We start from the raw sequence: 25,000 nt of genomic DNA on the forward strand, positions 1-25,000 counted from the left end.
GTTAATAAATGTGTATTCAATAAATGTTCAATGACTAGACATTTATTTAGTTTAGCAGCGAGCGAATGTTTTATGAAGATTTATCTCGTCGTGTTTTTTTTTTTTTCCTTTTTATAATATGAAGAACGTTATTTGTCAGTTGTTGGGATTTCATTAATTCTTAAAATGACTTGTATTTTCAATGATGATTGTTAGAATTGTGTTTGTTTTTGGAAAAATGTTTAAAACTACATGTATGAAGAATTCGTGGATTTAAAGTATCCGAAAAAAAAAGTGTCTTTAGCAGCGATACTTTGTCAATAGAAGGTTGAGAAGGACTGAACTTCGTAAATACAAAGTTCAGAAAATATCTACATTACATTATATCCCCTGGAACCCTTGCGACATATCAAATAAACAAAACACCAAACAGTAATGACAGCGACCATGGAGGAGCTTCAAGTACAAGAAAACAGGCATATTGTTACCAGCACTCCCTCTATGAGCAACACAGTACAGCTATCTGTACAACATTCCCTAGTTATCGAGTAAGGGGAGAGGGGACAAAAGCAGACCAGCCAGTGCTCCGCCGGCTTGTGTTGCTCGGCTGCACACCACCACGGGTCACTTGAAGGACTCATCCCCACTTACACACGTTGATACCTACCCGCTTTTCCCGGCACTGCTCTTCCTCTCGCATCGGCCATCCATAGAGGAGGACGCGACCTCATCGTGCCGCCATTTAGGGTCCAGTTAACCTTCGATAAAAGAGAGAGAGATTGGCTCGGAAACCCATCTCCTGCACGCTTTGCCCCAAAAATTGTCGTAAAAGGCCTCAAGAGTGTTTCCCCGTGTCCTTCCTCGGCGTGCTAGGGGAGGCGTGAGGACTCGTGGGGATGTAGGGACAACTGTGGTGGTGTGGGGAATGGTGTGAAGGGCGATGATGGTAAAGGTTCTGATAGTGAGAAAGCAGGTGTGAGGCTCCGAGCGAAAGGTTTAAGGGGTTTAAGAGGAGGGCAGTATATGCAGAAGGGTCAGAGTGCCTTTTGTGGTTGCTGCAGTGTTGAAATGAAAAGGGTGACCTGTTTTTTTTTTTTTTCCCGTTGTAAATAAAGCAGCTTAACTTGAAGGTGGTGAGAGCAGCGAACGAACGGGGAAAGAAAACTTGGAACGTGAAAGCGTTTAGCAAAGAATAAATAACAATAAAATCAGAAAAAAAATAGTAGAAAAGATTAAATGAACAATGCGAGACACTTCCGAAAAATGGTGACTTAATTGCAGTTATGAGGAAGAATATTTGTGTATGGTGTCGTGTGTTTAGCGTCTCGTTTTAGTTCTGGTAAATGTGTGGAAGTGTTGGCTTTCAAGGCAGATCCAAGCCTCGGGGAGTCAGCCTTATTGGGTTCGGACTCGGAAACCAGTGTTCTGTCATGAATAATTAGTCCTGCGTGTACATGACAAATTCTACGATAGAGAACACACACACACACACACACACACACACACACACACGAAAAAAAAAAAAAAAAAAAAAAAAAAAAAAAAAAAAAAAACTCAGACGGAATTTACAAGTTAAACAAATGACAAACATCAAACAGAAATACGCTACACAGAGTAACAGCAACAACACAAAACAACATAAAAACAACTCAACACTCGCGCGGTAGGTCAATTTGACAGCAAAGCGCGACACTGGACACACGCACACAAACAAGCACGTATTTCAAAGGACACGTGAGGAGCGTCAACACAGGTGAGGAGAGGACGGACAGGTGAAGTGGGGTGTTGCGTCCCTTTAACCTGTGAGTCTCTGAGGCGGCCCGTGGGTCAGGTGGTGGCGGTATTAGGGCAGCAGCTGTTTGGGGAAAGAAACGGTGATGGAATTGTAGCGTGGGAAGATATAGAGAGCGTGTGGCAGTGTTAGTTGTCCAGACACTTCTTTAACTGTATTAAGCTATTTTTTTTTCTATTTGTTTATTTTTTGTGTTTTATTCTTTTTCTGATTTTTTTTTTGAGAGGAGCGACAATGAGAGCGGACTTTTCTTTATTTTATTATTATTATTATTATTTGCATCTTTTGTCGTACTCCTTTAACATGTGAAAATAATAGTAAATAAATAAATGAATAATGAATGAATAAAGAAAAGCATTATAGGTTGTGTTAGGTTAGATTAGATTACAATAAAGTACCCAGTGATAAATGCGTAAGAAAATTATAAACAAAATATGAAAAAAAAAAATAAAGACATTTAGACTTAAGTTGGATTAAATCAAAATAAGGTACCCACTGATTAATATTCCTATGAAAACTAATCTCAAGAAGCATATCCCAAATGTGAATCCCTCTCATGGACCGGGTAGGGTTTGCACTGCAGGGGAAAGAGGCGCATTGGAGGTATCTGATATCCGGGGTCTAGATGGCCATGTTGGTCCTGACAATGAACAAGCAAAACGAATTCACAGGCAGGGATGCGAGCAGAGCAGGGCAACGACAGAGCTATTAAGTATTTCACGAACATGCAAGTATTGAACAAAAACAGGACAGGAGAACGGAAATGATGCACGCGTGAACTCCATGCAATACAACACTGTGAAAGGAAAATAAATAGAAGGTTACATGTAAAAGAAAATAAACAGATAGATAGGTAAAAAAACAGACAAATAAAATTGATAAGTCAGTAAATAAATAAATGGCACGAGGAATAAAAAGATCAATGGAAACAAAATTAAGAACGTGATGTAAAAATGAAGATTAAATAAAAAAAATGCTGAATGAATTGAAAAGAGACACTAAGGATCTTTCAAAGTGGCGACTGAATGTGCTGAATAGAGTGAAAAGAGACACTTAGAATCGTTAAGAAAAGTGGTGGTACTGCATGGCTGTCACGAGGAAGAGTAACGGAAGTACTGAGCGATACGTCTGGCAGGGAGCGGGAGTGGAGGAAGACGTGATGACGGAGTGAGGCAGTGCAGGAAGCGGTGACTCAGGGGAAGGAGACAGAAGGGCGATCTCAGGAAGCACTACATACTGCTGCACGAGGCGCGGACGAGATTATACGGGAAAGAAGTAGGAATTCATGGAGAGGTGTAGGTAGCTAAAGGAAAGGTGCAAGAAATGTTAATAGTTATCAAGGAAAATAAAAATAAGGAGGTGATTCTGTTGCAGCTGAAAATATGAAGATTATTTTTAGAGTTAGAGAAATAGAAAATGAAAGGACGAAAGAGACAGCGATTATACAAAACAAAGGTAAAAAAGGAAAAAGAATAGTTATATTATAGAGAAGAGCTAAAATCTGTTTATCTGTACTATTCAGAGAAATAAGAAATTAAAAGACTAAAGACACTAAGACTATAAAAAGCAAAGGTAAAGGAATAATGATGATACTAGTAACAAAGGAACACAGAGAAAAAGTAAGGACTTAAAACCTGCTGTTGGAAATGAGAAAACGAAGAATATTTTTTATAGCAGCGAAATGAAGAATTGAATATGAAAGATTCCACGATTATATAAAGCAAAGGTAGAAGAAAAAATAACAGCAATAGTAATAAAGGAAGTAAAAAAAAAGTGAGGAGCTAAAAGCTGCTGTTAGAACTAAAAACATGAGTATTTTTACTGAGGAGAAATAAAAAAATAAAATATGAAAGATATACGACTATACAAAAGTAAAATGAAATAAAAAAAAAGTTATAGTAATAAAAAATAGAAAATAAAGAACCAAAACCTGCTGATGTAGCTGAAAACAAGAAAATTAGTTTTACATCAATGAAACAGAGAATCAAAAGACGAAAAATACAACTATACAAATGATGAATAAAAGTGAAGACAGTGTATTACGAGAAGAGGAATATACTCATACACAGACAAGCATTCTGGGATACTGTTAATTTATTCAAGAGACTGAAGCACTTATGATGGATGGCCGCGCGGCTTATGGAATGGAGAGCCAGAGAGAATACTAGAGGAGGCAGATGAAGCACCGGATGTGAGAAAGAGATACTGTTGTGAGATTTCATGGAAGAATTCTCCAGTTTGAGGTTATAGAGACTGGAAAATACGTAGTACTATTAACCTGCAAATAAAATTGATCTGCTAACATTGTCTTTTCGTAATACTTAAGCCACTGTAATAAATGGTTTGGACTGGCATGAAGAAAGAATATGAGGTTAGTTTCTTATGTATTTAAAGAGACTTGTAAGGAAAATAAACCCTTTAAGAGATGCAGATGATTATGGGAAAGACTGACTAGCGGTGAAAAGGTTAACTAGTCACACCCATAAACGCGGAGAAATTATGAAATGACGATAGAAAATAATGAAAATAATAATAGTGATAAAATGTATTCATGTGTAGGAAGGAAAATGTTGAGATTTGAATATTACTCAACATTTTAACTGATTTGCCTTTGTTTTGGGCTTCATAAAGTGGTATTGTGTAAGTTTAGGATGTGGTTCCGAAAAAAAAAGAAAGAAATAATTTAGGAACAACACTTAATTATCAGATATTCTACGGTTTGCGGTTACTCATATTAGATAACAAATGTCTACTAGGTATTATTAACACTAGCTGTCAAAGAATTAAGGTGAAGTGAAAGGAGACCGACATGAACGAACTCTAAAGGTTAATATTTGAATTAGTGTATTATATTGCAACTTATAAATACACGACACTTTGCTGAATATTTCATGTTTTGTCTCAACCACCACTGTGACGTATTTTCTCTGTTTCCCCTGTGAATGTGTGTGTTGCTGAATGCCCCTACAATTATTCCTGCACTGTACACACGTTGTCATTGATAGCTCAACGGACGTCTTGGTAGAATTTAGCATCTAGAAGTGCACAGTATATTTTCATGGTGTGTGTTATTGAATATCTTTACAATCATACTCATACTGCACACACGGTTGTCATTGATAGCGCAAAGGGCACGTAGCAAAACTCATCATCGTGTACAGAAGTTTAATTGCACGGTGTGTCTCATTGAATATCTCTACAGTTCTGTCTATCATCAACACATTTTTATCACTGATATCGCAAAGGACGCACGGCAGAAGTTAACATTAAGAAGAATGCAGTTTAAGAGTTGAGTGAACTGCAGAAAAACTTGTCTGATGAAGGGTATGTACACACGCAGAGGTGAAGGCAAAACCACTAAAAAGGTGGGAGATGATTTTCAAGTTGGCTTACATCAGGGATCAACACTTAGTCCCTCCCTCTCTGCGAGTAAGACTGAGATTAGCATGTTGACCAGATCCGGAACGTGCTGCTTGACAGGAGGAGGGAAACCAGGGCAAGGGATGGTTAGTTTTATTTCATGTGGATTTCTGGTTTCCCTTTCCATCAAACACCACTAATTTTCCCAGGTCTGCCCGATTTCTGGAGTGTGCTGGAAAGTAAGAGGGAACACACGGTAACAGGTGAGGAGTTTTTATTTAATGTGGGGTACCTGTTTTCCCGTTCCACTGATCACTAGTATTTCCGCGTCTACCCAAAATCTGAAGGCTAGACTGTTAAAGGAAGGTTGGGCAAGGGTTGAAAAGTTTTATTTCATGAGAGTTCCTGATTTTCCTTACTCTTGATGACTGGTCTTTTGACGTTTACATAAAATTTGACGTCTTTTTTTTTTTTCCTTACATTTTCAAGATTTCCACTGTACCGATAATCCTTTGGTGTATGGAGGACAAGAGATGATTACCAAGGGAACTAAAGGTAGCAAAGTACAGATACAAAGGCATAGGAAAGAAAAAGGATAGCGTAAGACTTCAATGCAGTGTGGCTCGTTTGAAGATCAGCGAGGGATAAGCTTTGAAATTATCGATTGCTGGAAGTGTCAGGGGCTCAGGTATCAGATAGTAATTATGGAGAGAGAAGCCACGCAATGTACACCAAGATAAGAGATATCTTGCAATTGATATAGAGGACATGGAGATGAGTTTTTTTTTTTTTTTTGAGAGAGAATATTGTGCCAGTTAAAGCTAAAAGTAAGTGGAAAAACGTATTATGGTATGTAAATAATGCCAGTGAAGGAGACTGATGAGAAAACAAGCTATGTGGTGGAAAGGAAAATGTTGCAGTGAAGTTGAGTATAAGTTGACCAGGGGAGAAAGCTTGAATAAATGAACATGTCATAGGAACGGCAGGATTACAGACATATGTAAAAGGTTGACTCTGAACTGCTTTATGTACACTGTGAGGAGATGGGACTAAATAAGTGAACAGCAATTAATAACAGCAAAAGTATAGACAAGTACAGTCATGGTCATTAGTAAAGTAACACACTATCTTTATTTTCACAGTTCTCAGTGTCTTTCCTCAATCTTAAGTCATCTAATTTGCCGAAAATCTTACAAAATCCGACAAGTGATAGATTCTAAGCAGATCAGAGAACTTATGAGTAAGGACAGCCGCTTAATATAGTGGAAGTATGTGCAGAAACTTGTTGTACCTCTAACCATGAGTGTACAAAAGGCAGTCTGAGATATTTTGGTTAGACTGTGAGAGACGAAAATCAAATAGAGACCAATGCTGGAAATGTAAGTATACCACGAATGCAGGAGTGACGTGTATGAGCCGACCAAAGAAATATGCAAAAAAAAAAAAAAAAAAAAGCATAAAAGATTGTAATATTGTGGATGCGGATGAGACCCACGATGCACGTAGAACGGCAACCCACACACAACAACAGCAGGAGGAGAGACCCATTGTAAACGTGGGGATGAAGCTGCTGCAGGAGACGTCAGGCTGTGGGGGATGGGGATGGGGATGGCCAAGGGAGAAAGGGGAGGGAAGGGATGGGATGAGGATTGGAAGAGAGAGAGAGAGAGAGAGAGAGAGAGAGAGAGAGAGAGAGAGAGAGAGAGAGAGAGAGAGAGAGAGAGAGAGAGAGAGAGAGAGAGAGAGGGGAAGGGGATGGATTACTCGGTGAGGTATTTCGGGCAAGGAAAATTTCAGCTTGTGAGAAGGATGAAGGAATGTAGCGTTGAAGGAAGGGAAGATATATTACGGAATATGATACCAGTGCAGCAGGGAGGGAAGTGTGTAGTGGAGGCGTGCGAGGCGGCCAGTGGCGAGAATGTGTCTGGGGAAGTAACACTAGAATATATCGAGAGGAAAGGAAATGATATAGCTGGCTAGGAGGTGGAAGCAAAATAGACTGAATCATACCACGGACATTGTTTTAAGAGATTAAGTGTGAAATATCTGTGTACGAAAGCCTGAGATTAGTGAATGAGTGTGCGAGTTTGTAAATGAGTGGGTGAACACATTAAAAGGGAAATATGAAATAAACTGAATAATGTTTAGGTAGTAAGTTTAACACATTACTCCAGAGTGAATGAGTAAGTAAGTGGGAGAGTGCGAGCAAGAGTGAATCCGTGGAAGGTTAAATACAAAAAAAAAAAAAGTTAAATAGACCGTAATTTTATTGGCAATATGTATAAGGAATCGCACAGTCTAAGTGAGTGAGAGAGTGAGTGACGACGGGATAACGAGAAGACCAGCGCCTCTCCGGAAACACACAAAGGATAAATGAAACACACGTATCAAAAATTCACATCATATGCACAGAGTCTCACAAGAAGCAGACCCCCACGAAGTACAGGGCAGGACAACACAAAGCGGGAGATGGAAGAGATTAACCTTACCAGAGCACAAGAGAACAAAATTTTAACACATCTAAGCAGTCCCAAGAATAATCGCGAAACAAACAAGAGAAAAAAGGACATGCATACACTCGCGTGTAAAGCAGGGAGATCAGTAGGAGAGTTGGGCGCAGCTGTGTTGGAGATGGAGGTTAAAATGAATGGTGAAAAAGGAGAGAAGCAGCGGACTTAAATGAAGTGTCTGTATACTGAAGGGGATTAAAAATAGCGCGGCGAGAGAGGCAGAGAAAGAGACCGAGCATGAAGGGGTGGTTGTGTTAGTGTTGAGCACCCGTACACTGATTGAACGATTTATATATATATTATATATATATATATATATATATATATATATATATATATATATATATATATATATATATATATATATATATATATATATATATATATATATATATATATATATATATATATATATATATATATATATATATATATATATATATATATATATATATATTGTTTTTTTTTTTTTTCTATGTCCTTATCATTATGGCGAACGTAAAGTGAAGTAAAGAAAAAATAGTTGACGCGTTAGTCTTTAAATTTTTTCGTTGTTAGGGAGGGTTATGGTGAACGGCAGCTCATTAATTAAGGCATTCTAAAAAATACTAATTAAGAACGAAAACTAGATAAACTTAAAGAAAAAAAAATAAATAAAACGTGACAATTTTTAAACTTTTTAATGTCACGTACATATTGATGAAAGGGATTAATTATTAGCTATCTATGAATAACAATCAAAAGCGTGTAGTATTTGTTTTCCATTAATCATGAGAGTATTTAACAAGTCCCTGGCAGCGTGGCAGGTGGCGCGTGTGTCTGTCTGTCTGTCTGTTTGTATGTCATCATTAGGATTACAGATTTAACTTACGTTGTCAGCTAATGAATTCACTATCGCCTAATAAACCAGATTCTACATGTGTGTGTGTGTGTGTGTGTGTGTGTGTCCGCGCACGCTCAGCTGTTTCCGTCGTGATTTATCCCCGGTGACTGATCTCTCTTCATTAGCGGCGGGGGGGATGTTCAGGGAGGAGGAGGAGGAGGAGGAGGAGGAAGGACTCTCTATACGAATGACATATGGTAATCAGTAAATATAATTTCAGAAAGTTTATATCAACCTACTGAACCGAAGAACAGTGCTTTATTATTATTATTATTATTATTATTATTATTATTATTATTATTATTATTATTATTATTATTATTATATTATCATCAATGTTATTATTATTTCATTTCGTTTATTAACTATATGTTTTTATCTATTTACGTAACTGTTATCCAAAATACTCTCTCTTGTTTGTTTCTAGTAATTATTTTATATTTTGTAGTGAGTGAGTGGTTTGTGAGAGTTTGAAGGAGAGTGTAGACTTCACCCCTTTATTCACTCACTCATTCACTTTCATTAATTCACTCTCTCACTCACTCACCCAGTCATTTCCTTTCATGTCGTGTGGTTTTCTCATCAAAGGTCACAAGAAAAGAAGAAAGAAAAATAAAAGTCTTGCTGTACCACACATACGTACATTATCTATTCAACACACACACACACACACACACACACACACACACACACACACACACACACACACACACACGTTGTATATGATCTGTCAAGAATGAAGAGTGAAGAATAATTTTGGAAATCCTATAGGAAAAAGCAACACATGATTGACTTTATGGCGGAGAGAGACACCACCACCACCACCACCACCACCACCACCACCACCACCACCACCACCACCACCATCACCACCACCAGCTACTGTCGTGTACTGATGGGGTGTCGTGATTCGTTCATTGGGGAAATCACCTTAGAATTCACAAGTCGCCATGGCTGCCAGGACGAGTCAAAAGGAGATGAGTGGCGCTCTTGGTGTGGGTACGTATCACTCCAGGGAAGAGAGAGATCAAGGCCGGGGGGATAAAAAGTTGTGTTTGATGACTGTAATCACTAGCCTTTGAGTTCATAGTTCTTCTTCAGTTGAGTTTTCCCTTTTTTCTTTTCTCATTTTCTCTTACTTTTTTTTTGTTTATTCTTAGCCGATCTCCTACGTGTATAAGAAAAGAAAAGATATAAAAGAAAATATATCATAAAGAGGAAGAGTTCTCAGGACATAGCGTGCAGGGAGTCAAGGCGTTTTTTCCCCACCATTTCCGATAACTTGTTTGTTTATTAATGGAATCAGTGTCGAGGACGAAGATGTGAGTGTGTCAAGAAACCTGCCAGGAAATGCGTGCGTGTTGAAGATAGAGAAAGAAAAGAGTGAATGGAGGTGATGGGGAAAAAAAGGGGTAATGGAGTGGAATTCGTGAGCAAGAATCTGGTTAATAATGCAGCAAGGAACGCGGCGGGCACCTCACACTGTCCAATAACGCAGGTGCCTTATGGTGTGGGAAAGCTTGCCGTGCGCTGTGGCTGAGACGTGGGGTGCTGGAGGGGGAGCGTTTAAGGACCCACCTGCTTTTTGCGCGTCTCATCACGGCCACGCTCCAAAGACTGTCTTTTGTGGCGAGATTTGCATGAAAGGTAATGATGATAATAAAGGGGAACTCCGATACAGAGGTTTATTATTTCATTCGTTGTTGGGTCTAGATCTAATGTTCATCCTCGTTGACTTCAAAATTTCGTCAGGTAATCATTAAGGTAGTCATTAAGTTTTGTGTTTTGAGAGGTGAAACGCGCCCATGGTTAGATCTCTTGACGTTCATATTTAGGTTACTGGAAAGTTTGAATTTGATTTTTACTGCTTATACAGGTCTTGTGCAGGTTTCTTCCTCCTCCTCCTCCTCCTTTTATTTTTTGCCTCTTCCTTGGTATCAGATATACTACATGAGTCTTCTGAAGTTTTCTGTTGGTTATATGTTCCTGCTCCGCCGCAATTCCTTATTTCCGTCTCATTATCTGTTGGCTTTTAGATACTTCTTCCTTCACCTGGCGCTTTACAGATTCTTTAATAGGTTCCTTATCTATTCCTATCAGACGACCAAAGCGTCTGCTGGTCCAGGCTTACTCCTCGACAAAGCTCAAGGGAAGCTTATCCAACTGAATCCAGCTGACGCCATGCAGGTTTCGCCATATCTGTGGTAGTGTCGACGAGTAACAAATGCTAAAAGTTTTTTTTAGTGATGGCGCAAAGCTTGGGCGATTCTCTTTGTTCTGTTTACCGCCAGTCTTGTTTGTCACCATCCTTTGCTGACCACGCTCGTTATCCTCAGTGACCGGGACCAAGGGACTCACAGCTTAGCTCCTCATCACCGCCTTACTGTCACACGCAATATCACAAAATCTTCTCTTAGCGTGCATCCAGTGAGTTTATCTCAATTATAATTTTTTTGCGTCGGTCAGCTGATATTATAAACTCATTTTTGTATTCTCTTCCATCATTACCTTGTTAAACTTTCAGGTGCAAAGTTCCGCAGAAGTCTGATCAAATTTCTTTTTGACAATTTTAATTTTTGCCGAATATACCCCAAGATTCTGTGTACACTAATGAGTTGAAAATGCATTTCTCAGCATTACTTAGCAGAAGATACTCGCAATGTAAATTACATTATTAGCTGAAAAAATATACAGAAGCACAATGTTTCTAATATTCTTGTTATTTGTGATACACAAGATACCTTCGCAGTTTCTAAACTCATTTTCATGCAAATCACCTCTCCTTGTCCTTCACGAGCACGGAAAGACGGACTCTCTCCTCAACAATATGCGTCTCAAGTGGGACCTTCACATTTTGGTTGGCGCTGCTTCAGTAAAGGCGTGAGTTACGAGTCGTTTTCCCTCTCGAGTTATTGGCCCCGTTAGTGAAGGAGAAGGAGGGATTCACCATCACGTTACCTATGAATAGAATAGTCATTCTCTTGAAATTCCCCCCATGCAGGTGACAGTCTTAAATTTCTTTTATTTGTTCATTAAAATACAGCTTCTTTTGATATAGTTTAGTGCTACTTTCAATTGTCACGCTCCAAACATAGTACAGCCATGATCAGTAGTCAAATAACATGACACACTCAGTTGTACTTAACAATATCCTTCAAATATTAATTTCTGTGATCTAAGGCTCTACCAGTTATCACGGTTTTGTATATCAATGGATCACACGAATTAAAAGTTAGAGAAAACGCAAAACAGAGAAGAAGGGAGTGTAGCAGATTATTTGACTTCTGACCATTACTTATTTATCATACATGAGGGGATCTGACCAAGGCAAAGAAAAAAAAAAGCATCAAAACAAAAGATCCACTGAAGATGGCAGTTCACTTCAGGTCAGTCGTTGGTCGGGAGTATAGCCTGTGCATCGGCACTCCCTGATGTTCCTCGTGCCAATCTCATGAGAGAATTGTCGAAAAAGATTATCCAGAATTACGAGAAGTGTTTTGAAATACCTGTATGTTGTATCCCCTTCACTCTTCTTGTCATCTTGAATTCAAGCTTGAATAAATTAGATTAAAAAAAAAAAAAAGAGGTAGAAAGAAATTGGTTTTCAAATAGAGTGGTATGTGAATAGATTAAACTTAATAATCAGAATTTTAGTGCTGAGTCATTACGAAGCTTTAAAATCAAAGACAAATTTATGGATGAGGATGACAGGTGGAAACAGGTAGCTATATTTCATAAAGGGACTGCCACGTGTAGACCTAATGGCTTTTTGCAACTTCTCTTATTTTCTTATGTTCTTGTACTGTTGCTTAGAACTTGCTACTCACTCTCATTGTTGTCTATCTTACCAGTACGAAAATCAACCAAATCCTTCTCCCCTTTCGTTTCTTTCAGCGTTTAACTTTTGCAGCGCTCTATCCGCCTTTGCTCTTCACTTTCCATGCAATTTCTGGAAGGGAGATTACTGTGGAGAAAAATCGTGTGTATATTTTCTTCATATTTTACTGTCTCTACGGGATATACATATACAAAGCTCTCTCTCTCTCTCTCTCTCTCTCTCTCTCTCTCTCTCTCTCTCTCTCTCTCTCTCTCTCTCTCTCTCTCTCTCTCTCTCTCTCTCTCTCTCTCTCTCTCTCTCTCTCCCCATCTCCCTGAAAAAACAAAAGTAATATAAAAGTCACACACACACACACACACACACACACACACACACACACACACACACACACACACACACACACACACACACACACACACACACACACACACACACACACACACACACACACACACACACACACACACACACACACACACACACACACGACACAGACTTCTATGTAGACAAACGAAATGAAAAAAAAAAGTGAACAAAGTCAACGTACACGACATAAAAAAAAAAAAAAATTCTGTACAAAAAATTTTAAACCACACATCCTGTCTGGTATTGCGCGCACGTCTTGCATAATTTGTTATTTCTCCATTTCTATTACGAGTTTTTTTTTTTTTTTTTTGGCTCTGTGTTTTTAACCGCGTTGCTCCCCGCCTCTCTTTTATCTTCCCTATACTAGTTTCTCCATTACAGCGGCGGGATTACAGTGTCAGCACCGGATTGTCCTTGGTCATCCCCCAGCAACGTATTCAAATTATGGAAAACTTTTGGGGCTGAACGAGCAAAGTCTCCCGTCCAAAGCCCCGATTTGCGCCACGCTGCCTGGAGGGAGAATGGGCCGCGCTTCTTACAACTCCTTCTGTCCCCTCACTACTTGCTTGTTTTTTGTCTGTCTGTCTGTCTGAGTGGCTGTCTGTCTGGGTAGTTGGTTGGTGTTTGTCTGTCTATATGTCTCTAATGTCTGTTTGTGTGGTTGGTTGGCTGGGTGGGTGGGTTATGTGTTTGTATGTCTGGCTTTCTACCTGTTCTGTCTGTCTGTAGGTTTGGCTGTCTGTCTGTCTCTCTGTGTTTCTGTCTCTGTGTCTCTGTCTCTCTGTGTCTCTGTCTCTCTCTGTGTCTGTCTCTCTTGTTTCTCTCTCTCTCTCTCTCTCTCTCTCTCTCTCTCTCTCTCTCTCTCTCTCTCTCTCTCTCTCTCTCTCTCTCTCTCTCTCTCTCTCTCTCTCTCTCTCTCTCTCTCTCTCTCTCTCTCTCTCTCTCTCTCTCTCTCTGTGTGTGTGTGTGTGTGTGTGTGTGTGTGTGTGTGTGTGTGTGTGTGTGTGTGTGTGTGTGTGTGTGTGTGTGTGTGTGTGTGTGTGTGTGTGTGTGTGTGTTTGCCGTGTACTGAAAGTTTCCCCAGTTTAACTTCTTCCTCGAAAACTTTCATTTACAAATTCTCTCCTAGAAATAATCCCTCCTCCCACACGCGATGAAACGGGCTAGGATAGGTTTAATTAGCATTGGAAAACTTATTAAAAAGAGATCGTTATTTTGGGTGAGATTTTTTTTTATGGAGAAATCTTCGTGGGTGGAATTTTGTGTTGGTGTTCTCTGTGTGCCTCACCAAAGTCATTTGTTAGATGTATCCCTTCCTTTTATATATATATATATATATATATATATATATATATATATATATATATATATATATATATATATATATATATATATATATATATATATATATTTTTTTACTTATCTATTTATTTTAGTTATCTTTTGTCTCAGCACGTCACAAAGGTGGAGCTGTCAGGAGACCCACTGCTACACTCAGCGGACGTACAGTACCAGTGATCCCCCCCCCCCCCCCTCTCTCTCTCTCTCTCTCTCTCTCTCTCTCTCTCTCTCTCTCTCTCTCTCTCTCTCTCTCTCTCTCTCTCTCTCTCTCTCTCTCTCTCTCTCTCTCTCTCTCTCTCGTTTGTTTATTTATACTAGTACTTTGAATGTATTTGTACAGCACCAGTAAACGCTTTCCATAATCAGCGACACAATTTACTTTGGCGGAATTTATGTTAAAGTCTGTCTTTCTGTGTAGGTGCCTCACTGTGCCACCCGCAGAAGTTAAACAAGTAAATAAATAGATATGTTGAAAAAATAAGATAAATAAATAAAAGAAAGGAAATGGATGGATAAATAGTTAAACAAGTAGGTAAATAAATAGACGAAATATAACAAAATATTAGATAAATACACTAAAGTACATAAATGAATAAAGGAATAAATAAATAAATAAATATAATATTAACATCACTTCAGCGACAAATATTATGAACTTCTGATACAGCTATTTCATTAATAAACTTTCTAAGCGCGACCTGCTAACATCGCAATTGGCACTTCATAAACAAATGCAAACACTCCAAGAATGATATTTCCTCCAGAGCAGAATCTTGAGAGCTTCACCTTTCCTTCTTCTGCATCCATCGACCGTCATCACATCCAATGAAAAAATTAATATGATACAAGAATACCAATGACTGAACGAAACCTTAGCAATATATAACGCTTCATCTTTATCAGCCGCCAAAAATGCATGTAGACTTGGAACACAAAGGAGGGAAAGTATGAATATAGTAGTATATGACGAGGGAATACCAGTGACTGAGCGAAGCCTTGGTGATACAGCTCCTCCTTATCAGCTGGCAGAAGTAGACTTGAGGTACTAAAGGATGGAATGTATGAATGAAATAGCAAAGGAAGGACTACAGCAGAGAAACTAGGAATACGAAAAAAGAATTCCAGTGATTGAGCGAAATCTTATAAGCAATGTAAATGTACTTCTTCTTCTTCTTCTTTTTGTTCTTCTTCTTCTTCTTCTTCTTCTTCTTCTCTATCAGACAGCAGAAATAGACACGAAGTACTAAAGAAAACGTGAAATTCGAGGCGTGTATCGTGTTTATCACCTCTCACCTTCATTCAGATTCATAGCCTCGCCCATCGATCAAACCGATACTTCTGAGCCATAAGAAAAAAAAAAAGAAAAAAAAAAAGAATTGCGTAACCAGAGTAGAACTTTAGTAGTGAGACTGCAATAAATTTTCTGTTATCTACTTCATGAATTGTGGGAGTAACAAGAAACTGGCATTAATTATCAGATGTTACTCTCTCTCTCTCTCTCTCTCTCTCTCTCTCTCTCTCTCTCTCTCTCTCTCTCTCTCTCTCTCTCTCTGTGTGGCCATATCAGATAACTCGATGAAGAATAATCCGTACCCAGAGAGATAGTAGGAGTAAGAGGCGGGGAGATGGGGAGGACAGCAGAAACAGCGAAGGAAACAGAAAATGGGGAGCTGAAGGGAAGGGTGGATCACTCAAGCTGGGTTATTGCTGTTGGAGTTTGGAGGGCCGGGGGAGGGGAGGAGAGGGAAAGGGTACATGGAAGAGGATGGTCAGGGGAGGGGGGGTGGTGAGGGAGGAAAGGGGAGATGGAAATGGTAATAGTATAAGATAAAGGATCCAGTAGCCACACTAATTACGGTGCTTCAGACAACCTATTAGTGTTTTTGTTTACCTTATGGTGTGTGTGTGTGTGTGTGTGTGTGTGTGTGTGTGTGTGTGTGTGTGTGTGTGTGTGTGTGTTTCTCGGATCCCCACCTTTCATTTCCTTTCACAATTCATCTTCTCACCATCACCATTAATCTTTCACTCCCCATTACTCCCATCACCACCTATTACTCATTATCACTCCTTGCCCTCCCCCATCAGCTACATCACCACCCATCATCACCTTCATCCCACGCCACCAGTAAGCACAGCGTCCGCCATTTCATCTTCTCACCCACCACAACCGTCACCATCAGTCTATGCTGCTGATCTCAACACCACTCCGTATCTCCTCCCTTTCTTCCCCCCTCACACCACATAATCACACCGACATTTAAGTGGAAAGGAAAAGACTGTCTCGTCCGAAGAGTATTTTCTGCTTAATGGGCGTGAACGGATGTAGAAGATGCTGTGATTCTTTTCCGATGACTTTTGGCATTTAACGAATTAATTTGCTGTATGTATCTATAAGAAAAAAAAAAAAAACAGCTTTCTTGTGGAGGGTTTTCATGGGGAGGAGAGACCGCTGGGTGTCGGTTCGCTGTTTATACCATTTTATATATATATATATATATATATATATATATATATATATATATATATATATATATATATATATATATATATATATATATATATATATATATATATATATATATATATATATATATATATATATATATATATATATATATATATATATATGTATTTTTTTTTCACATCTAAAGTCTCTATCTGTTATCTTCCTATCATCTGAAGTACCTTTTGCTTTATGGTTATTTTGCTGCAATAACGAAGGACGACATCCAAGTTCACTTATTCTGACTCAAACTAACCTTATCAGAGCCTTCACGGTCACTATAACTACGGTCACTGTCACTCAGATCGTAACCAGTGGAAGAATAAAGGGGTTTCGGTTACAGACGCCTTCTATTCAGTCAGTTACTCTATCAGCAACGCTACAACAACAGGAATACCAACGAGAAAACCCTTAATCAAATCAAACTTAATTTTGTTCCTCCCCACAGCAGCGCCACTCCAGCCAGCAATAATTACCACTGCGGCAAGCTTTATTGTCCCTCCGCGCCCAACGTGCCTCGCTTCACCTCACTGCGGTTTATTCACTCCCCTCCTTTGAGTGAGGCCTTGTACAGTATGCCTCAGGAGTACTCACCAGCCAGGACCTACTCGTAGCGTAGGGTGGGGAGGCTCCTTTCCCGGGCAGAACTTGTGAGTAGCGAGTCGTCAGTAGCTGTTGAATGACGGGCAGCTCAGATCCTCGACGTTGTTTATCACGAGCGAAGGCATTGATGTCAGTCCTCTTGATATTGTGAAGGAAATAAAGTGAATATATAGAAAAAGTCCGTCTGAATATTAAAACTTGATAAAGGGCGTTAATATTTTGCGAGGAGCGTGAATGATGGTACAGTGAGCTTTTTTTCCACGAGTGATTTGTAAACCTGAATGCATAAACGAAGCCGTAAGTTGCGTCTGACAGACAAATGTACTGCCTTCACAAGTGAATGCATCCATATTTCTCTCCGCGCTATTTCCGTTCTCCAGCTTGTACTGCAGGTCGCCTTCAACTTGCCGGAGTGAAGGCTGCTGGCTATCGTCCGTGACGGACGCACTATAGAATACAAGTTTATGAACATGATAACTCTGTAGTGAATGGCGCGTGACTGTGATAACCTGCTTTTATTTATTTATTTTATTTTTTTTTACTATTTTTTAAGAGCGACTGTGGGCAAGAAGAACAAAAAACTTGGAGAAAAAGGGAACTTATTGAAGGTGCCAGTCTCTAGAGAGAAAGGTCCAAAGGTAAACCAAAATTTCATTGATAAGTGTCTTGAAACTTCAGAACACATGTCTGTCTAATTTTGCTATAGCTTAGGTCCACAAGACAATGACTGTGCACGTGAGAACTGTGTCAGGATGACAAGAATGTTAATGAAATCTTCAGTGTTTGTGGCGGATTGGGATCAGGCGTCACTTATTTCGCTATTAATAATTTTTTTCTCTTCTTGCTTGATGATACGTGACATCGAAAAAGAGTCTCATTATTCCTTTAACTGCTGTGGCTTCTCAGGCTTAATAACATAGTTTGGTACACGTTCAGAAAATTATTTCGAGAAGCTATACCAACAGCAAGACGAGTGAATGAAAATAAATTAAAGCCTATAGTTATGTTTTTTCCCTGTTTAAATTAACTAGGGGGAAAATGATGTAACAAGTATCACATTGTCCTGAACAGTTATATACTTTAGGAACCAATAATTTTAAGTCTCGTATGCACAAGAATTAACAATCAAAATATTAGTGCAGCTTTCTCATTCCCCGCAAGGTCGGAAGAGGTGGCGGCATCTGCGCATTAACACTCAGTTCTTCGCTGGCTGGCTGCGGGGAGGACCAGGTGCTGTGTGTGTATGTGCGTGTGTGTTGTGAAATGAAGTGAAAATCGCTATAGAAGTGCAAGGACATTAAACTAACATATGGACGAGGCGCAGAGCAAGGTAAATGGCCCCGTCGATTCTGACAATATACTTTCACTTAGTGCTACGTCCTACTACCCATCGTGATAGTGTGCTTGTCTGTGTGTCAAGGAAGCTTAAACGACTATATAACTTCCTTGGTGTGTGTGTGTGTGTGTGTGTGTGTGTGTGTGTGTGTGTGTGTTAATTTAATGTTTATATAAATGGGATTTGTATTTATTTATATAACACCACCATCCATGCGAAATGTAATGGTACTCAGATTCTCAAATACTGCGAAATGTTACTAGTGCTCCAAAATGCACCGATACATCGATGTTATGCATGTTAAAATACGTATGTATGCATTTCGAGGAGACAACTGTGTCTGCGTATAGTGTAAAGGGAAATTCCTTTTGGATGCAAACTTTTGTCATTTTCGCAATATTGCATCGAACAGTTCTGGTTCACGCGAGGTGGTCGAGCAGTTTCGATTGTCCCGAATGACGCACTGAACCATTTCCAAGAATAGGTGGTAGTAATGGGGCAGTTACCCAATTATGCCATTACTTTTGACACGACATCCTCGTAACTTATTATTATCATTATTATGTATTATTGCGTATTATTAATTATTATTACGTATTATTATTGTTATTATTATTATTATTATTATTATTATTATTATTATTATTAGTAGTAGTAGTAGTAGTAGTAGTAGTAGTAGTAGTGGCAGCAGTAGAAGTAGTAGTAGCAGTAGTAGTAGTAGTAGTAGTAGTAGTAGTAGTAGTAGTAGTAGTGATTATTAGTGCGTCTGGTAATGAATAGTTGCTTTATTGTATTAAAAGAAAAACCTTTTACGAGGCCAACACACACACACACACACACACACACACACACACACACACAAGGAATCTTACACAGCCCTCGTGTGAGGATACTTTCCCCATCGTGGCTGTCATTGACTTGAAAGGTTTACGCACAAGAACCTTTTTTGGGGGCAAGAAAGACGCAGGACACTCAGAGGAAGGTTTTCCCTCCTTGTTTCACTGATCATCTAATTCTTTCCTTCGCATGAACCCAAGAAATTTTTCGTTTACCACAGACGATTTTCTTTTCGGATCAAAATTAAATGTTGGTGATGACATTTCGGCCAAAATTTATCGCAGGCCGTGGCGGACTCGGGAGACGTACGGGAGGGGAAGGTGGCTGCCTGGTCCCGCCTAGGGCCCGAGGCAGAGGCCTTGCAGCAGGTCCTTCTCCACCTGTGCTGCTTCTACTTCAGATCATAGTCGTCCACTTTCATACCTTGCACTAGGCAAGATGTTGTCATAAGCAGGGAAACACGGACTACCATTCACTAGATAGGGCCACAAGAGGGGGTCCTTAAGGGGAGATAAGGGCTCCTTCTATTGTCTGGTGAATGGTGTGTACGGGTTCCTTGATTATGGTGACACCGGGCTGAACAGCTTGCCATGAGTGAGGGCACGCTGTGCGCCATGCACCAGACACTGGCAGCAGGAGGCGTCCTCTAAGGGGTTGGGAGGGCGCACTTCGTGACAGTGGTTGGAGAGTGGTGTGTGGCGGGTCTTTGTTCATGGCGAGTCCGTGTGGGAGTGTGGAAGGTTGCCCCGTCGCGGCCCGCACCCTGGACTGGACCACTAGAGGAAAAAACGCTCATCCCAACCTAGGATAAGATTCTTATGCGCTATCGCCGCATCGCTATCACTTATCGCCACATCGCCTATCGCCGCATCGCTATCGCTTATCGCCGCATCGCTATCGCCTATCGCCGCATCGCTATCGCTTATCGCCGCATCGCTATCGCCTATCGCCGCATCGCTATCGCCTATCGCCGCATCGCTATCGCTTATCGCCGCATCGCTATCGCCTATCGCCGCATCCCTATCGCCTATCGCCGCATCGCTATCGCTTATCGCCGCATCGCTATCGCCTATCGCCGCATCGCTATCGCTTATCGCCGTATCGCTCATCATCGCATCGCTGTCACATACCTTCGCATCGCTAATCGTCGCATCGCTATCGTCGCATCGCTATCGCTTATCGCCTCATCGCTTACGCTAATCATCGCATCGCTATCGCTCGCTGATCGCAGCATCGCAACACTGCTGTCGCTGACCATCGCATTGGTATCGCTTCTCACCGCATTACTATGGTGGTTTAGAGCCGCATCGCTATCTCAGCATCGCAGCTTCGAGCATCGCCGCATCGCCTATCGCAGCATCTCAGCATTGCTATTGCCTATAGCAGCATCGCTATGGCCTTTCACCTACAGCAGCATCGCAGGATCGCCTATCGCACCATGTTGTTGCCTATCGCAGCATCACTATCGCTTATCGTCTATCGCAGAATTGATATCGCCTATCGCAGCATCGCAACCTCGCTATCACTTAACGTCGCATCGCTCTCTGCGTTGCCCATATCGCTATCATGAAATGAGTTTCGTTATCTTTATCATTATCAACATTATCATCATTACTGCTGCTACTGCTATTATTATTATTATTATTATTATTATTATTATTATTATTATTATTATTATTATTGCTACTAATGTACTGTTCTAACACAGCTCTAGTATGAGGTTACCTTCCCCACCCTGGCTCTCGTTGATCCGTGGAAGGAAGACGGATAGGTTACGTAAGAAAAGAAAAAGTCACAACGATCCATTTATTTAAGTGACAACCTTTGAGGGCCACGGCGCGGCGTGTCGACTGCGTGCTAATAAATGACTTACCGTGAGAAAAGTAACCGATTTTCTTACTAATTATGTTTCCTATAGGCGTGTATCATAGTACATAGGTTACAGTATGAGTACTCTGGACTGTCAACAGAAGTAACAACGATTTTTACATCTCATAGATTCCAGTGCCCTCCTGACCTCGGCGTTTAATATTACAGTAGGTCAGGTAAGGGTGCTCAGCCTTGAAAATCTTTCTCCTTGACTATGATGTAAAATACGAATATGTTTTATGAAAACCCGGTGCAGGAAAGCTTCCGAATGGAGGCGCACACATACAAATGACCCAAATGTTTTTTTTTTTTTTTTCTATGTTGTAGTTTATAGTTGAAATTTCTGTAACAATGTCTGAGTTTGTTGCCTGGGTTACGCACTTTCATATTGCAGCATCAGGACCCCATTCTATATTTTCCATAAAGTCCGTTGAATTTGTTGTTTGCGGTCAGTGTAGCTGGTCAAAGAGCTTAGAACACCTCGGTTATTGTGGTAAACTCTCTTTCGCTTTGCAGGTTGGGGTTGATCCTGCCCCGTGGAATTTGAACAACTGAAGACAAGGTAGGTGGCAGCTTTGTTTGCTTTTTCGCGTTTAACTTCTCTTCGATGTGTACTGAGGCTCGTATTCTTAAACAGTTTGTTCTCTCTTCAGAATTGTTTTCAAAGGCTACAAAGGCAATTGTTTGTGTTATGATAAATGTTTTCCTATTGATGATACAGTCTGTGTTGAACTACTACCAGTCATACAGCCACTCTTGAAAACACCAGGTGCCTCTGTAGTCTGTTCGATGTAAGACATAGAGCCACGAAATTTTTAAGAATATGGTCTTCAGTCCTCTTCTGTCAACTAGCTCTCCTTTTGTTGGCCACATACACGTAAGTGGTACGTTGTTTTGGGTGATAGTGAGCCTGGGTGCTGCATGCTGGAAAACTAAGGGGGGGATTAAAAGTAGTGAGAACATCTTGCCTGAACAGAAGAGACACGCTCAAGGTCAAAAGATGTCCAGGCAGGGAGGAATCAAAGGCATCTTCTTGAATCTGGCTGTGGTAAAATTCTGTCTTTGTATTTCTTTTAATGAAAGGTTTTCGCTTTACTTACAAACACAATAAAATTGAAGGTAATTCTTTTCCATTACCTGCAAACCAGAAGCCTTCACAAGTAAAATTCGGATAATTATTTTGTACATTTCAGTGTTCACATTAACCCATTCACTACAACAGGCAGCTTCCCAATTCATAGAGTCACCTTTCAGTCAGATATAATAAAGTAAATGTCATGTAATTGTGCTGGACTGGTAACTAAATTATTTATAACTCGTTGATAAAAAAAAAAAGTCCCATACTCAACTTGATAAAACCTGCTAATGTCATCTGTAATATACATTAATGAAACCGATACCAGTGGTGCTGACAGTGTTATCATTGTCGGGAATATATTTACTGTACTACAATGGCTGCATCTCTGTGCCTCCCCGAACACAGCGCGAGTTGACTAAATTTACGTGTTGTTGATATTGGAGAAAGAATATTGGCACCAATTTATTACAACAAGTGCCTGCCTCGTCAAAGTGTTCACTAGTACACGTGGATCTCGTTTTCTTCCGCGACCAGTTCATGGGAACAGAACTATTGATATTCCTGTATCTTACTACGGGGACTATTTAGGTGCGAAAAAATAGAACACTCCTCTCTCTCTCTCTCTCTCTCTCTCTCTCTCTCTCTCTCTCTCTCTCTCTCTCTCTCTCTCTCTCTCTCTCTCTCTCATCTCTCTCTCTCTCACTCTCTCCTCTCTCTCTCCTCTCTCTCTCTCTCTCTCTATCTCTCTCTCTCTCTCACTCTCTCTCTCTCTCTCTCTCTCTCTCTCTCTCTCTCTCTCTCTCTCTCTCTCTCTCTCTCTCTCTCTCTCTCTCTCTCTCTCTCTCTCTCTCTCTCTCTCTCTCTCTCTCTCTCTCTCTCTCTCTCTCTCTCTCTCTCTCTCTCTCTCTCTCTCTCTCTCTCTCTCTCTCTCTCTCTCTCTCTCTCTCTCTCTCTCTCTCTCTCTCTCTCTCTCTCTCTCTCTCTCTTACTGTCTGCCTGTCTGCCTGCCTGCCTGCCTGCCTGCCTGCCTGTCTCTCTATCTATCTGTCTGTCTGCCTGCCTGTCTCTCAGCCTGTTTTCCGTCTTTCTACCTGGCTGCGTGTTTGTCTGCCTGTCTCTGTCTATCTTCCTATCTGTTAACTTGTCTGTCTGCCTTTCTGTCTATTTCATATATACAATGCATATACCTTACGCACTCAATATTGATGTAAACTCAACCAACACGTTACCAGCTCGCTTTCCTCGAGTTGACATCAGAGAATTTCAGAAACTTCCCTCCAGCGCAGCACTCTATTGTGACGTTATGCAAGGCGTGTATTGTGAACCGATTGTATATAGGAAGAACAGGCTCGTGTATTGCTGTATACGGGGCTGTGTGTTTGTTAGGCACGGCAGTGAGTGAACAATAAAGGTGAGCCGCAGCAAGGCAATGAACGAGAGGTGCTATCGTGGTCTCTGCTGGTGTGGCACGGGGCGAGTGGTATGATGCCCAGAGAGAGAGAGAGAGAGAGAGAGAGAGAGAGAGAGAGAGAGAGAGAGAGAGAGAGAGAGAGAGAGAGAGAGAAAGAGGTAATTAACTTTTTTTATTTTTTGTCCCGAGATCAGACCGCTTTTTCTCATGTATTCTCGGCTGTTTTGTTGCTTGGTTGACATCCACCTCATGCTCATTTATTGTGAGCGAGTTGCCGGTTATGGTACACATGTTGGCTGTCTCAGAGCAGTGTCACGCTTTATTCTAGTACATCTTTTTGTTGTTGAAACCTGCTTTTTTTTTATTTATTTTTATACCGTGTAGCGAAACATGGCGTCAGCAAGTTATTTCTTTTTACTTTTCTTTTTTTGACAAATTCCATCTGGCGACTGAGTCAAGGGGAAAGTGCCATGTTTTTTTAGACTCTAGAAAAGTTATTGAGTTTTCAAGATTCTAGCGATTAACGACTCTACATCATCGGAAAAAAAAATAATGAGATTCAAATTGATTAATTCGGAGGCCTTTGAAAAGTCATCATGAACACACAAATTGTTTAAGACTACGAGCCTCAGGGCATGTATACCCCTCCATGCTGACGCCACGTGCCTTTTGCCCCAGACGTCAGGTAAATTTAGCCAGCAAGCTCCTGCGCATCCAGCCTGCCTCGATTGTCCTGCTGGTACACCAACTTGCTATGGACTAGTAGGAGCAATTCTAATTTCAAGCCACTCCCTTTTTTTGTGTGAATTCTATCATCTATTAAGTCTGATGAATGGTTGTCTTTGGCTCAAAGCTTGGCTGGCGGACGAAAGGTTGCAAGTCCGGTGCTGGCTCAAGGTGGTTTTTATCGATGGGAGAAGTAGCCCTCCTGACCTTACTTGACCTTGTTGTTGCGGTGCCTTAACTCAGTCTTCGAATTCCAGAACATATTGCACGCGTCCACGTAGTCGTTCACTCCCAGCCCTTAGAGGGTCCTTTTTTTATGTACATGTAACGACGATGCTGGCAGCTTAGCAATAGTCCATAAAAGTTATTATTAGATATATATTGTGTTATTCCTTGATATTGTTCCTGAAATCTAAAATGATATGTATGTAAACTAAGAGTGAGTATTTTAACTTGTGCAAAAGAAAAGCCAGTGTGGTGTATCTCCCAAGTAATATTGAAGGCAAGGCCAAGCGTATTGTCATTATATTTTCCAAGAAGAAAGTGCTCCAGACGAGAGATTTTTTTT

The 25,000-nt window shown here is 40.4% G+C and overlaps 1 protein-coding gene and 1 long non-coding RNA gene across 6 annotated transcripts in view; one reads left to right on the forward strand and one right to left on the reverse strand.

Annotated features, from left to right (window-relative positions):
* Positions 1–18,338: 18,338 nt before the first annotated feature.
* LOC135091114 (uncharacterized) overlaps positions 18,339–25,000 on the forward strand; it is a 544,598-nt gene continuing 537,936 nt past the window's right edge. For all 5 annotated transcript variants that reach the window (XR_010262351.1, XR_010262357.1, XR_010262356.1 and 2 more), the window contains exons 1-2: positions 18,339–18,505; positions 21,734–21,779. The gene's annotated coding sequence lies outside the window, so the exon portion shown is untranslated. The remainder of the gene's footprint in view (positions 18,506–21,733; positions 21,780–25,000) is intronic.
* Positions 19,572–21,174, reverse strand: LOC135091144 (uncharacterized). Its single transcript, XR_010262367.1, has 2 exons — positions 20,208–21,174; positions 19,572–20,171 (listed from the first exon to the last, which is right to left on the reverse strand). It is a non-coding gene; the product is annotated as an uncharacterized LOC135091144 (long non-coding RNA).

This window comes from Scylla paramamosain, chromosome 3 (assembly GCF_035594125.1).
Source record: "Scylla paramamosain isolate STU-SP2022 chromosome 3, ASM3559412v1, whole genome shotgun sequence".
Taxonomy (NCBI): Eukaryota; Metazoa; Arthropoda; class Malacostraca; order Decapoda; family Portunidae; genus Scylla; species Scylla paramamosain.